This window comes from Ursus arctos, unplaced genomic scaffold, assembly GCF_023065955.2.
Source record: "Ursus arctos isolate Adak ecotype North America unplaced genomic scaffold, UrsArc2.0 scaffold_37, whole genome shotgun sequence".
Classification (NCBI taxonomy): domain Eukaryota; kingdom Metazoa; phylum Chordata; class Mammalia; order Carnivora; family Ursidae; genus Ursus; species Ursus arctos.
This window is the reverse complement of record NW_026623053.1, coordinates 5,834,189-5,848,562: the sequence shown is the minus strand read 5'-3', so window position 1 is coordinate 5,848,562 and position 14,374 is coordinate 5,834,189.

Genomic DNA, 14,374 nt, shown 5'->3' with positions numbered 1-14,374 from the left:
AACTTTTAACATTTTTTTATGATCAGGCTCCCTGCTCAGCGGAGCGTCTGCTTCTGTCTCTCTGTCCCTCTATCCCTTCCCACCGCTCGTTCTCTCTCTCTCAAATAAAAACTTTAAAAAAATAAATAAAATTTTTTTTGTGAAATGAACTTAACATTGATAACAAAAAATGAAGAAGATTGCATACACACATAAAGCAACAAAACAGTCTCACTCAAGAATATGGATGTAAAGTTCTTTAAATAAGATATTAACAAATAGAATCCAACAACACATTTTTAAAAAGTATACATTATGACCAAGTGTTGTTCATTACAGGAATGAAATAATGGTTCAATATTGGGAAATCCATTAATGTTATTTATAGTGGTATTTCTAGGAAGAAATACCACGATTATCTCCACAGTTGCCAGTAAAACATTTGTCATAATTCACATCCATTTCTGATTTAAAATCTCATTGAAGTAGAAATCAGTGGATGTTTCCTTAACATGATTAAAAAGTGTGTGTGCGTGTGTGTGCACGCAGACGTGCACAAAAGCCAGCACATTTTTGGCTTTTTGCTTTTTAAGTTTTATTTATTTATTTATTTATTTATTTATTTATTTATTTATTTGAGAGAAAGCATGCTCCAGTCAGTGTGGGCCAGCAGGTGAGCAGGGGTTAGGAGAGGGACAAGGAGACTCTGCTCTGAGTGCGGGGCTGGGCATGGGGCTTGGTGAGGGGCTCCATCCTACAACCCCAGGATCATGACCTGAGCCGAAATCAAGAGCCAGCTGCCCAATGGACTGAGCCACCCAGGCACCCCAAAGCTTGCATGTTTTTTTAATGAGGAAACACTTGAGGCATTATTGTTACTTAGGAATAAGACAAGAATACCACTATCACTAAACGAAGTATCAGAATGTTAATTTAAAAGGATAAGATAAAAACATCTTTTTATAGCAGATGATGTCATGTATATCTGAGAAATGGAAGAGAATCAATAGGAAAATGTAAATAATATGAAAATTTAGTAAAGTAACATGTTATAAAATTAACAAAGGAAATACAGTAACCTTTCCATATTCAAATAATAATCAGAAGATGGAATAGGAAAGAAGACTCTTTAAAATAGCAACAAAGCATGGGGTGCCTGGGTGGCTCAGTTGGTTGGGCATCTGTCTCTTGATTTTAGCTCAGGTCGTGATCTCAGGGTCATGATCTCGGGTTCCTGGGATTGAGCCCCACTGGGCTCTGCACTAGGCGGGGAGTCTGCTTCTCTCTCTCTCTCTCTCCCTTTGCCCCTAAACCTGATCACACACTCTCTCTTTCTGAAGTAAAGAAATAAATCTTTTTTAAAAAAACCTAAAAATAAAATAGCAACAAAGCAGATAAAATGCTTAGGCAATAATTTAACAGAAATATGTAAATGTATATGAAGAATACTTTAAAATATTACTAAAAGAGCAAAAATCAACATAAACAAATGGAAAAGTAAGTCTTGTTTTTATTTTTTTAACATTTTTTATTTAAATTCAATTAATTAACATATATATTATTGGTTTCAGAGGTACAGGCCTGTGATTCATCAGTCTTATATAATACCCAGTACTCATTACATCACATGCCCTCCTTAATGTCCGTCACCCAGTTACCCCATCCCTCCACCCTCTCTAGCAACCCTCAGTTTGTTTCCTGTGATTAAGAGTCTCCTATGGTTTGTCTCCCTTTCTGATTTCATCTTGTTTTATTTTTTCCTCTCTTCCCCTATGATTCTCCATTTTGTTTCTTAAATTCTACATATCAGTGAGATCATATGATAATTATCTTTCTCTGATTGACTTATTTCATTTAGCCTAATGCCCTCTAGTTCCATCTATGTCATTGCAAATGGCAATATTTCCTTTTTGATGGCTGTGTAGTATTCCATTTGTGTGTGTGTGTGTGTGTGTGTGTGTGTGTGTGTGTGTGTGTGTGTAACACATCATCTTTATCCATTCATCTGTCGATGGACATCTGGGCTCTTTCCATAGTTTGGCTATTGTGGACATCGCTGCTATAAACATTGGGATTCAGGTGCTCCTTCAGATTGCTCCATTTGTATCTTTGGGTTAGATACCCAGTAGTGCAATTGCTGGGTCGTAGGGTAGCTCTATTTTTAACTTTTTGAGGAACCTTCATACTGCTTTCCAGAGTGGCTGAACCAGCTTGCATTCCCACCAACAATGAAGGAGGGTTCCCCTTTCTCTGCATCCTCATCAACATCTGTTGCTTCCTGACTTGTTAATTTTAGCCATTCTGGTAAGTCTTGTTTTTAGATAGGAAGAGTCAATATCCTAATGATGTCAGTTCTAAGTTAATTTATAAATGTAACATGATCCCAATTAAAAAAAAAACCACCAACAGGTTGTCTTCTGGAATTAAACAAATTGATCATAAAGTTCACATGAAAAATGACTAAACAAACAAGAGTACCCAGGAAAACCCTGAAAATGTTTAGCATCCTGTGGGGTAAATAGCTAGCTGCACCCAAAATTAAAATGTATTATAAAACCTCTGTAGGGACGCCTGGGTGGCTCAGTCAGTTAAGTGTCTGCCTTCAGCTCAGGTCATGATCCCAGGGTCCTGGGATCGAGCCCCAGGTCAGGCTCCTTGGTCAGTGGGGAGCCTGCTTCTCCCTCTGCCTGCCGCTCCCCTTGCTTGTGCTGTCTGTCTCTCTGATAAATAAATAAATAAATAAATAAATAAATAAATAAATAAATAAATAAAAATCTTTTTTAAAAAGTGGGAAAACATTCCTATGATTCAAAAATCTAGAAGCAATAATAGAAAAGAATGATTAATTTGACTAAAAGAAGACCTTTTGGGATGTCTGGGTGGCTCAATTGGTTAAGCATCTGCCTTCAGTTCAGGTCATGATCCCAGGGTCCTGGGATCGAGTTCCACATCAGGCTCCTTGCTCGGTGGAGAGCCTGCTTCACCCTCTGCCTGCTGCTCCCCTGCTTGTGCTTTCTCTCTCTCTCCCTCTGACAAACAAATAAATAAAATCTTTTAAAAAAATTTTAACAGAATCAAAGAAGACCTTTTGCCTGGCCAGACTCACACACACACACGCACATGCACACGTACACACACATACTCTGCCATAGATAAAGTCAAAAACTGAGTGACAAATTGGGAAATAATATCTTCCACTTAAATCACAAAGTACTGATAGCTTTAATATATAAAGAACATTTTTTAAAAAGACAATGACTTAATAGAAATTTGAGCCAAAGATATTTAGCCTCACTTTTAGTTAGAATTTAATTAGAATTAAGTTAAGACATAATTCCATATTGTCACGTCTATGATGTTCCTTGCCTACCTCTTTAAGTAGCCTTATTTAGTAATTTGTTTTATTGTCTAGTGTTTCTGAAATTAGAATTTCTGAATTTAACTTGTTATATAATTTCATCTTTTGGAAATATAATTGTTTTATGTACATATTCAAAAATATAATTTAAAACCAATTCCTAGAAAATTGGAGGGAAATGGGATTGAAATAAATGACTTTAACTGTACATCAGATTGGTGACCTTTTTTTTTTTTTTTTTTTTTTAAAGATTTTATTTATTTATTTGACAGAGATAGAGACAGCCAGCGAGAGAGGGAACACAAGCAGGGGGAGTGGGAGAGGAAGAAGCAGGCTCATAGCGGAGGAGCCTGATGTGGGGCCCGATCCCACAACGCAGGGATCACGCCCTGAGCCGAAGGCAGATGTTTAACCGCTGTGCCACCCAGGTGCCCCAAGATTGGTGACCTTTTAAACAAGTTTATTGAGATAGAATTGGCATACAATCGACTGTATATATTTAAAACTCACAATTTGATAAGTTTTTTTTTTAAAGATTTTATTTATTTATTTGACAGAGATAGAGACAGCCAGCGAGAGAGGGAACACAAGCAGGGGGAGTGGGAGAGGAAGAGGCAGGCTCAAAGTGGAGGAGCCTGACGTGGGGCTCGATCCCGTAACGCCGGGATCACACCCTGAGCCAAAGGCAGACGCTTAACCGCTGTGCCACTCAGGCGCCCCATAATTTGATAAGTTTTGACACATAAATACCCTTGAAACCATTACTACGATAGAGATAGTGAAGATATCCATCATCCCCCAAAGTTTCCTCATGCTTCTTTGTAAACCATTCTTCTCAACCCTCTCAACACTTCACTCCTCAGGTAACCCAGGTACTTTCTATCACCACAGATCAGTTTGCATTGTCTAGAGTTTTATCTACATAGAATCATATGTACTCTTTTTTGTCTAGTTTCTTTCACTCAGCTTAACGATTTTGGGACCCATCCATGTTGTTGCATGTATTGATAGTTCCTTTTTTCTTTTTGAAGATTTTATTTATTTGTATGAGAGAGCAAGAGCGAGAGTGAGAGAGAGAGAGAGACAGCAGGGGGTGGGGCAAGGGGAGAGGGAGAAGCAGATTCCCCAGTGAGCAGGGTGTGGAACAAGAGCCTGATTCCAGGACCCTGGGATCATGACCTGAAGGGAAGGCAGATGCTTAACTGAGCCACCCAGGCACCCCTCAATAGTTCTTCCATTTTTGCTGCTATTATTTCACTTTACTTCGTTTCACATTTCACTTTATACTGAGTAGTATGTATATACCACAATTTGTTTATCCATTTATCTGTTGATGGACATTTGAGTTGTTTCCAGTTGGGAGCTATTACAGATAAAGCTGCTATAAACATTCATGCACAAATCTTTGCACCTGTGCCTCTTTTTGTCTTGGGTAATTTCCTAGAAGCTGAATGGATAGATCATATAGTAGGTGTGGTAAGTATATGTTTAACTTTTGAAGAAACTGCCAAATTTCTCCAGAGAGGTTGTACCATTTTACATTCCCATCAGCAGTGTGTGAGAATTTCACGTTCTCCGTTTTATTGCTAGCACTTAATATGTTCAGTCTTTTTAATTTTAATGATTCTAACAGGTGTGTCGTAGTGCCTCATTGTGGTTTAATTTGTGTTTTCCTCATGACTAACGAAGGGGAACATCTTTTCATATGCTTATTTGCCATCTGTATATATATTTTTGGTGAAGTGTCCAAATCTTTTGCCCATTTTTAATTTGTTTATTTTCTTATTATTGATTTTGAGACTTCTTCATATATTCTGAAGAAACTCCTTCATCAAGTATATGCCCACGTTGTGGCTTGTCTTTTCAGTCTCTCTTAATAGTGGTTTTTGAAAAGTAAGTTTAATTTTTGATAAAGTCCAGTTTATCAATTTGTTCCTTTATGGAGCATTTTTTGGTGTCATATCTAAGATATCTTTGCCTAACCCAAGGTCACAGTTTCCCATGTTTCCTTCTAGAAATTCAAGAAATCTAAACTATATAGTTTTGAATTTATATTTAGGAATATGATTCATTTCGAGTTAATTTTTCTATATGGTATGAGGTATGGATTAAAGTTCTTTCATATGTATGTATGTGTTGTTTTGTTTTTGTTTTCTGCATGTGGACATCCAATTGTTCCAGCACAATCCATTGAAAAGATTATCTTTTCTCAACTAAATTGCCTTTGTCAAAAAATTAGTTGTCCATAAGAAAACAATTCCATTTATGATAGGATCAAAAATAATAAAATACTTAGGAATAAATGTAACCAAGGAGGTGCAAGACTTGTACATGGAAAACTACTTAACATTGTTGAAATTCTACCCAAAGCAATACACAGATTCAATACAATCCCTATCAAAATGCCAATGGTATATTTTGCAGAAATTGAAAAGCCCATCTTAAAATTCATATAGAATTTCAAAGGATCCAGAATAACCAAAACAATATTGAAAAGGAAGAAAGTTGGAGAACTCACATTTCCCAATTTCAAAACTTACTACAAAGGTAAGTGGTGCTGGCATAAGGGTAAACATATGGACCATGGAATAGAATTCAGAATCCAGAAATAAACCCTCACATCAATGGTCAACTGATTTTCAACAAGGGTGCTGAGACCATTCAGTGGGGGAAAGAATAATCTCTTCAGTAAATAGTGCTGGGAAAACTGGATATCCACATGAAAAAGAATAAAGTTGGACCCTTACCTTGTGCTATATACAAAAATTAACTAAAAATGGATCAAAGATCGAAATGTTATAGCAAAAACTATGAAACTCTTAGAAGAAAATATAAGGGCAAATCTTCATGGCCTTGGATTTCATGATGCTTTCTAAATATGACAAAAACACAAGCAACAAAAGAAAAAATGGATAAATAGTACTTTATTAAAATTAAAAACTTCTGTGTATCAAAGACCACTATCAAGAGAGCAAAAAGGCAATCCACAGAATGGGAGAAAATATTTGCAAATGATGTATTTGATATAGGTTTAATATCCAGAATATATAAAGAACTTCTACAACTCAACTACTAAAAGGCAACTCTTAAAAACAGAGCAGGGGTGCCTGCGTGGCTCAGTTGGTTAAGCATCCAACTCGATTTCAGCTCAGGTCATGACCTCAGGGTTGTGAGATCGAGCCCCACATCGGGCTCAGTGCTCAGTGTAGAATCTGCTTGGGATTCTCTTTCCCTCTTCTTCTGCCCCTCCCCTCACCCCCTCCCCCGCTCGCTCGTGCTCTAAATAAATTAATTAATTAATTAAGTCTTTAAAAGAAACCAGAGCAAATTATTTAAATAGACATTTCTACAAAGAAAAGATACAGATGGCCAATAGACACATGAAAAAATGCTCAATATCATTACTCATCATGGAAATGAAAATCAAAACCACAATGGGATACGATTTCACTTCTAATAGGATGGCTATACTTTTTTTAAAAGGAAAAGAAGAGTTGGGGAGGATGTGGAGAAATTGAAACCCAGGTATGTTACTGGTGAGCATATACAATGATGCCTTTGCTGGAAAACGGTCTGGTGATTCCTCAAAAAGTTAAACATAGAACTGCCTTACCTTATGACCCAGCAATTCCACTCCTAGGTATATGCCCTGAAGTATCAAAAACAGGGACTCAAACAGACAGTTGTACATCAGTGTTCACAATATTAATGCAGCATTATTCACAACAGCCAAAAGGTAGAAACAACATAAGTGTCCATTGACAGATGAATGGATAAATAATATGCTATACCCATATAATGGGATATTATTCAGCTATAAAAAGGAATGAAGTCCTGATACATGCTACAACATGAAGAAAACTTGGAAACATGCTAAGTGAAATGAAACAGACATAAAAGGACAAATATTGGGGCACCTGGGTGACTCAGTCGGTTAAGTGTCTGCCTTCAGCTCAGGTCATGATCTCAGGGTCCTGGGATCGAGCCCCACGTTGGGCTTCCTGCTCAGCATGGAGTCTGCCTCTCCCTCTGCCCCTCCCCCTGCTCCTTCCCTCTCTCTCACACTCTCTAGCACTCTCTCTCTCACTCTCTCAAATAAATTTATTCGAGAAAGAGAGTAAGAGAAATATTTATTCGAGAGAGAGAGTGCATGCATGAGTAGAGTAAGGGGTAGGGGGAGAGGGAGAAGCAGACTCCATGCTGAGCAGGGAGTCCAACCTGAGGCTCCATCCCAGGACCCTGGGATCATGACCTGAGCTAAAGGCAGACGCTTAACCGACTGAGTCACTCAGGTGACCCCAAATAAAATCTTTTTTTAAAAAAGGACAAATATTGTATGATTCTACTTATATGAAATATCTAGAATAGTCAAATTCATAGAGAAAGTAGATTAAAGGTTAGCATGGACTGGGAGAAGGAGAGAATTGGGGAATTATTGCTTAATGAGTACAGAATTTGTTTGAGATGGTGAAAAATTCTGGAACTAGAGGTGATGATTGCACAACATTGTGATGACACAGTTTTAAAAAGAATGCCACATAGGGTCTCCTGCGTGGCTTAGTTGGTTAAGCATCTAGTTTTTTATTTCGGCTCAGGTCATGATCTCAGGGTCATGAGATCAAGCCCTGCATCAGGCTCCATGCTTAGTCCAGAGTCTGCTTGTTCCTCTCCCTCTGCTCCTACACCCACTTGCATGCGTGCATGCTCTCTCTCTCTAAAATAAATAAAATCTTAAATAAAAAAAAAAAAGAATACCACATAGATGCAAGTGTCCTTCTCATCACATCACATTAGGGGGTTCATGATATCAACATGACAAAATGGTGATGTTAGTCTTGATGACTTGTTAAGGTAACGTTTGCCAGATTTCTGCCTTTAAAGTTCAAATATGATTCCCTTTCTATATTCCTTGGAAGCAAGATTACAAGTGCAGCACACCCTCAAAGTGGAGAAGTGTTTAAGCACCACCTCCTATAAGGAAGAATATCTATCTACATTATTTGGAATTCTTCTGTAAAGATTTGTTTCTACTCCACCATTCAGTTATATTTTCTGTCATTTATCTATATCAATATAGACACACCTGTATTTATTTTACACTTTGGATTTTACCCTAATACTATACTATTTTATTGCTCAAGTTATTCCATTTGGCTATTGGGGAACTCGTTCAGGTTGACTCCCCCAACCCTTTGAAACTTCTTTTCTTTCTGGTATCACAAGATGCTCCAGACTTATTTTGTATTTTTCTTGCCCCCAGCTCTAAAATCAGACATTTCTCTGGGGATCGTTGGTTGCTTTTTTTGCAGAATGGTATTTTGAAACCAAAAGCTGAGCACAAGGTGTGACTAGTCCTACGGAGATGTCAGTGCTTCTAGGTCCGCTCAGTGGACAGCCCTAGGTAATATGTATGCATACTAATTTCATGTATACACACATTTCTTTTTTTTTTTAAGGGAGGTTTTCATTTTTTTAAAAGATCTTATTTATTTATTTGACAGAGAGAGACAGCGAGAGAGGGAACACAAGCAGGGGGAGTGGGAGAGGAAGAAGCAGGCTCCTAGCGGAGGAGCCTGATGTGGGGCTCGATCCCAGAGCACCGGGATCACGCCCTGAGCCGCAGGCAGAAGCTTAACGACCAAGCCACCCAGGCACCCCTGTTCTATACCTTTTTAAAATAGCATTTTTATAATTTCAGACTTACAGAAAAGTACATAGAATTTCTGCTTACTTTAGTCCAGATTCTCCAAATGTTAGCATTGACCACATTTACTTTGTTATTCTCTCTATCGTTATTTTTTTCTGTTCCATTTGAGGATAATTTGCAGGCATAATGCCTCATTACTCCTAAATATTTCAGTGTATATTTCCCATAAACAAGGACATTCTCTCCCATAAGCACAGTACCATTATCAAAATCAAGAAACTAACATTGATATGGTACTATTATCTAATCTAGAAACCTTATTCAAATTTCACCAATTGTCCCCCAAATGTTCTTTATAGAAAGAGAAAAAAAAATGTTTTTTTCTGTCCAGAATCACATATTGCATTAAAAAAATTAGTTGTCCATTCAAAAATAATTAAAACAGAAGTTTATAAATTGGGAAGGGAAAGCCTATTGCCCCTGATCCTATTCCCCAAAGACAAATATGGTTGATAGCCTTTATATAAATCCTTCTAGAATTTCTTTCAATGCATATACCAACACACAACACACATATATGTTATACACTTAAACAAAAATATGATATACATAGTATCTACAATTTGTTTCTAGTTAATATTTCATTTTTTATACATCATTTTTTTAAAGTTTGCATGTTTTGATTAATTATACCTTATTTAATTAATAAATCCCATACTGATGGACACATAGTGTTTCCAAATTTTAACTATTGCAAAAACAAGCTGTAATAAACATCTTCATGTCATTTATCTTTGAGCATCCATGCAATTATTTCTAAAAGTAGTTTTCTAGACATACAATTGTTCATTAATTTTATACATTTTATAAATATATCTTGAATCCAGTGTCTTTCCATTTTTACCACTCTTGGATTTTTTTTTTTTTTAGAGAGGGAGAAGGGGAGAAAAAAATTTTTTTTAAGATTTTATTATTTATTTATTAGAGTGAGAGCACAAGCAAGCAGGGGGAGGGAGAGGGACAAGTAGACTCCGCACTCAGCATGGAGCCTGACATGAGGCTTGATCTCACGACCCTGAGATCGTGACTTGAACTGAAATCAAGAGTGGGACACTTGACAACTGAGCCACCCAGGCACCCCTACCACTCTTGCTTTCTTTTAGTCCCTCTTTATTCCCTGCTTTCATTAATAGCCTTCTAACTCTCCCTGCCTCCAGATTTGCCCAACTCCATTCCATCCTACCACTGCTGCCAGATCCAGTCACTCTTCTGCTTAAAACCGCCCAACACTTTCAAGACCATTTATCGAGCATGGAACTCAAACTCTTCATGATCTACATTTCTCTTTGTAACTCTCAATGTTTGGTCACCATGAACTTCAGTCTCATTGAATTTAAGTCACACTGTCTCACCTGTATGCCTTTGTGCAAACTGTTTCCTTTGCTTGGCATATCATCCTCTTTAACTTTTATTCATCCTTCCAGACTTAGCTCAGAAATCACTTTCTCCAGAGGCTTACCCTGGCCTGCCCACAGAGTGGAGCTCGCAGAGCATCCTTTGCATATCTCTAGCATGGCCCTTGTCTCACTGTTTTATAATTGTTTACTTCTTTCTCTCTCTCCAAACAGACTGGGAATATATGCATCTATATATAAGACGTGTGTGTGTGTGCGCGCGCGTGTGTATGTATATATGTGTGTGTGTGTGTGTGTGTGTGTCTTCACTTTGGAATTACTGTTCTAGCCACTAGATATATAACAAGGAGAAAGATAAAGTTCTGGCTCTCATGGATTTTTTGTTCCCCGGGATTCTAGTGGGGCAGTTGTATCTAAGCTCCCACTGTATCCCAGGCACAGAGCTACATGGGATGCAGGGAGGTACAAAGATATAAGAGATATTATCTATCCTTTAAAAAGCCTGTGACCTAACAGGGGAATCCATATGTATATACAACTACACACGCTATAAAGCAGAATATGTGATCATTTCAGAAACATTAATTCACCCAGTCAACAAGTAATTGAGTACCAACTGTATATGGTTAACAGATATGGCTCTTGCCTTGAAGGCACTTCCAGGATAGTAGGAGAAAAAGACACTTTAAAAAAAATCTCACAAATAAGTATACAACCATTAAGTACATTACTGTCATAAAAGACAAAACACCAGGAACTATGAGAGCATGTAATTTGGGAAGGCTTCCCTGAGGAAATATGGATTGCTGTGGGAACACAGAGAAAAGAGAGGTCAGGTTAATTCAGACAGATTTCCAGATGAACAGATATTTGAATGAGCCTAAAACAATGTGAAGATTTTATCCTGCAGAGGTGGAGGGGAGGGAAATTCCAGGCAGAGGGAAACCATCAGTAAAGACATCAATGTGGTCCAATGTGATTGAAGGGGAAGAGTGAATGGGACATAAAAAGGGATGGTGAGGAAAAGAGGAGGTTGTGAGGAAAAGCTGGAAAGATGGATTGAAGCTTCCATACAAGAATTCAGACTTTATTTTATAAGCTAGTAGTTTCCTCAAGCAATAAGCAGATCCACTGAATTAGAATCTCAGAGAGTATTTCGTGGGTGAAATGAAGATAGGCCATTGCATGAAGTTGCCACCAGAGGGTACCATAGGAGAAGGTCTACCTGAGAAATTATTGAGCACTTCCTTTGTGCCAAATATATATTTCCTGGGGTAACTGTGATGCTCCCTCAGCCAGCCATAGGGACCCCTGCTTTATACAATGGAGAATCATCAGAGGCTTTTGGGCAGGAGAGAAACAACGATCAACCCCATATTTTATAATTCTGGGGGCAGAATAAAGGGATGGAAAGTCACAGGCAGGGAGATTAGTTGGTAGTCCCTATTGCAGTGGGACAGGAAAGAGATAAGGATTTCTGGAATAGGGCAACAGCTATGGGATAAGAAGACAGTTGTGAGACAATTTTCAGAGGTGGAACTAACAGGACATTGTGACCAATTGGATATAGGGCTACAAAGGGAAAGGGAGGGGAAAAGATGAAGGTCTCAGGCCTGGGTGATTAAGACCATGATGTTATGATAGCAAGATGCGATGGCCATAGCTGCAAATCGGAACACAGGAGAGAACAGCTTTGTCTGGGTTGTTGAGAAGAGTTTGGTTTTGAAACCAATGACTGATATGACCTAATGGGGCTAAAACCAGAACTCAGAGCTGGGTCTTCTATTCTCACTCTAAGCACCCTTTTGAATATATGAATTGTAATTTTTTGGAAGTTTTCTTCTGCTCCTTGCATCATTCATGTTTTTTATTGTCTAGGGCTTTCATGCTAGAGCTTTCCTCAAATGTCCAGTGATCCTTTGTTGGGGAGTCCAAGTAACTAAGCTGTGGACTTCAGGAGGAAAGAGAAACACCTAAAGTGTCTGTATCTAAGGTCATTGTATTATGCAGAGTTCTTCAGGGAAACAGAACCAGTAGGGAACAATGGATGGATGGATGGATGGATGGATGGATGGATGGATGGATGGTTGGTTGGTTGGATGGAGATAGAGGCATACCTAGTTTTATTGTACTTTGCTTTATTGCACTCCACAGATACTGCATTTTTGACAAATTGAAGATTTGTGGGAATCCTGGTGCCATTTTTTCCAACAACATTTGCTCACTTGGTGTCTCTGTGCCACATTTTGGTAATTCTCATAATATTCCAATTTTTTCATTATTATTATTTGTTATGGTGATCTGTGATCAATCATCTTTAATTACTATTGTTATTTTGGGGGGTGTTACAAACAGCCCCCATATAAAATCACAAAATTAAATGTTGTGTGTGTTCTGACTGCTCTACTGACCAGCCATTCCCTCTTTTCTCTACCTCTCCTTGGGCCTCCCTATTCCTTGAGACACGATAGAATTGAAATAAAGCCAGTTAGGAACCTTACAATGGTCTCTAAGTGTTCAAGGGAAAGCAAGAGTTGCACATCTCTCACTTTTTTTTTTTTTAATTTTTAGAGAGAGAGAGAGAGAGAGCAAGCGGGAGGCAGGGGCAGAGGGAGAGGGAGAATCTTGAGCAGGCTCCATGCTAGGCATGGAGCCTGACATGGGGCTCAATCTCATGACCTGAGATCATGACGTGAGCTGAAATCAAGAGTCAGATGCCTATCCGACTGAGCCACCCAGGCCTTCCAAATATAGCCACCCAAGGCTCTCCAAACATATCTCTCACTTTAAATCAAAAGCTAGAAATGGTTAAGCTTAAGTGAGGAACACATGTCAAAAGCCAAGATAGGCTGAAAGATAGGCCTCTTATGCCAAACACTTAGCCAAGTTGTGAATTCAAAGAAGAGTTCTTGAAATGAAAAGTGCTACTCCAGTGAACACGGAAATGATAAGAAAGCAAAATAGCCTTATTGCTGTTAGTGTTAGTGGTCTGGATAGATCAAACCAGTTACAACATTTCCACAAACCAAAGCCTAATCCAGAGCAAGGCCTTCACTCTCCTCAATTCTTTGAAGGCTGAGAGAGGTGAGGAAGCTGTAGAAGAAAAGTTTATAGCTAGAAGAGGTTGGTTAATGAGGTTTAAGGAAAAAAGCTATCTCGATAACATAAAAGTGCAAGGTGAAGCAGCAGGTGCTGATGTAGAAGCCTCAGCAAGTTAGCCAGAAGATCTAGCTAAGACAGATAAAGGTAGCTACACTAAAGAACAGATTTTCGTTGTAGGTGAAACAGCCTTTTATTGGAAGAAGATGCCATCTAGGACTTCCATAGCTAGAGGGCATCAAATGCTACAGAGAAATCCTTTGTGAAAAGATGAGTCAATCAGTGTGGCAAACTTCATGGTTGTCTTATTTTAAGAAATTGCCCCAGCCGCCCCAGCCTTCAGCAACCACGACCCTGATCACTCATCAACCATCAACATCAAGGTAAGACCCTCCACCAACAAAAAAGATTATGGCTTGCTGAAAGCTCAGATGATGGTTAGCATTTTTTTAGCAATAAAATATTTTATAATTAAGGTATGTACGTTGTTTTTTTTAGACACTATGCTATTGCACATAATAGACTGCAATATAGTGTAAATGTGACTTTCATATGCACTGAGAAGCCAAAAAATTCATTTGACCCGCTTTATTGCAATGCTTGTTTTACTGGAAGCAAACCTGCAATATCTCCGAGCTTTGCCTGTATAGATATATAGGTAGAGGTCAAAGTAGAGACACAGACAGAAACAGAGATAGAGATACTATGATAAATTGGCTCATGCAATTATGAAGGCTGAGAAATCCCACAATCTGCTATCTGCAAGCTTGGAGACTCAAGAAAGTTGGTAGTGTAATTCATTGAGTCCAAAGGCCTGAGAATCATGGGAGGCAATGGTTAAAATCCAATCCAAAGGCTAGAGAAGATGTGAAAATG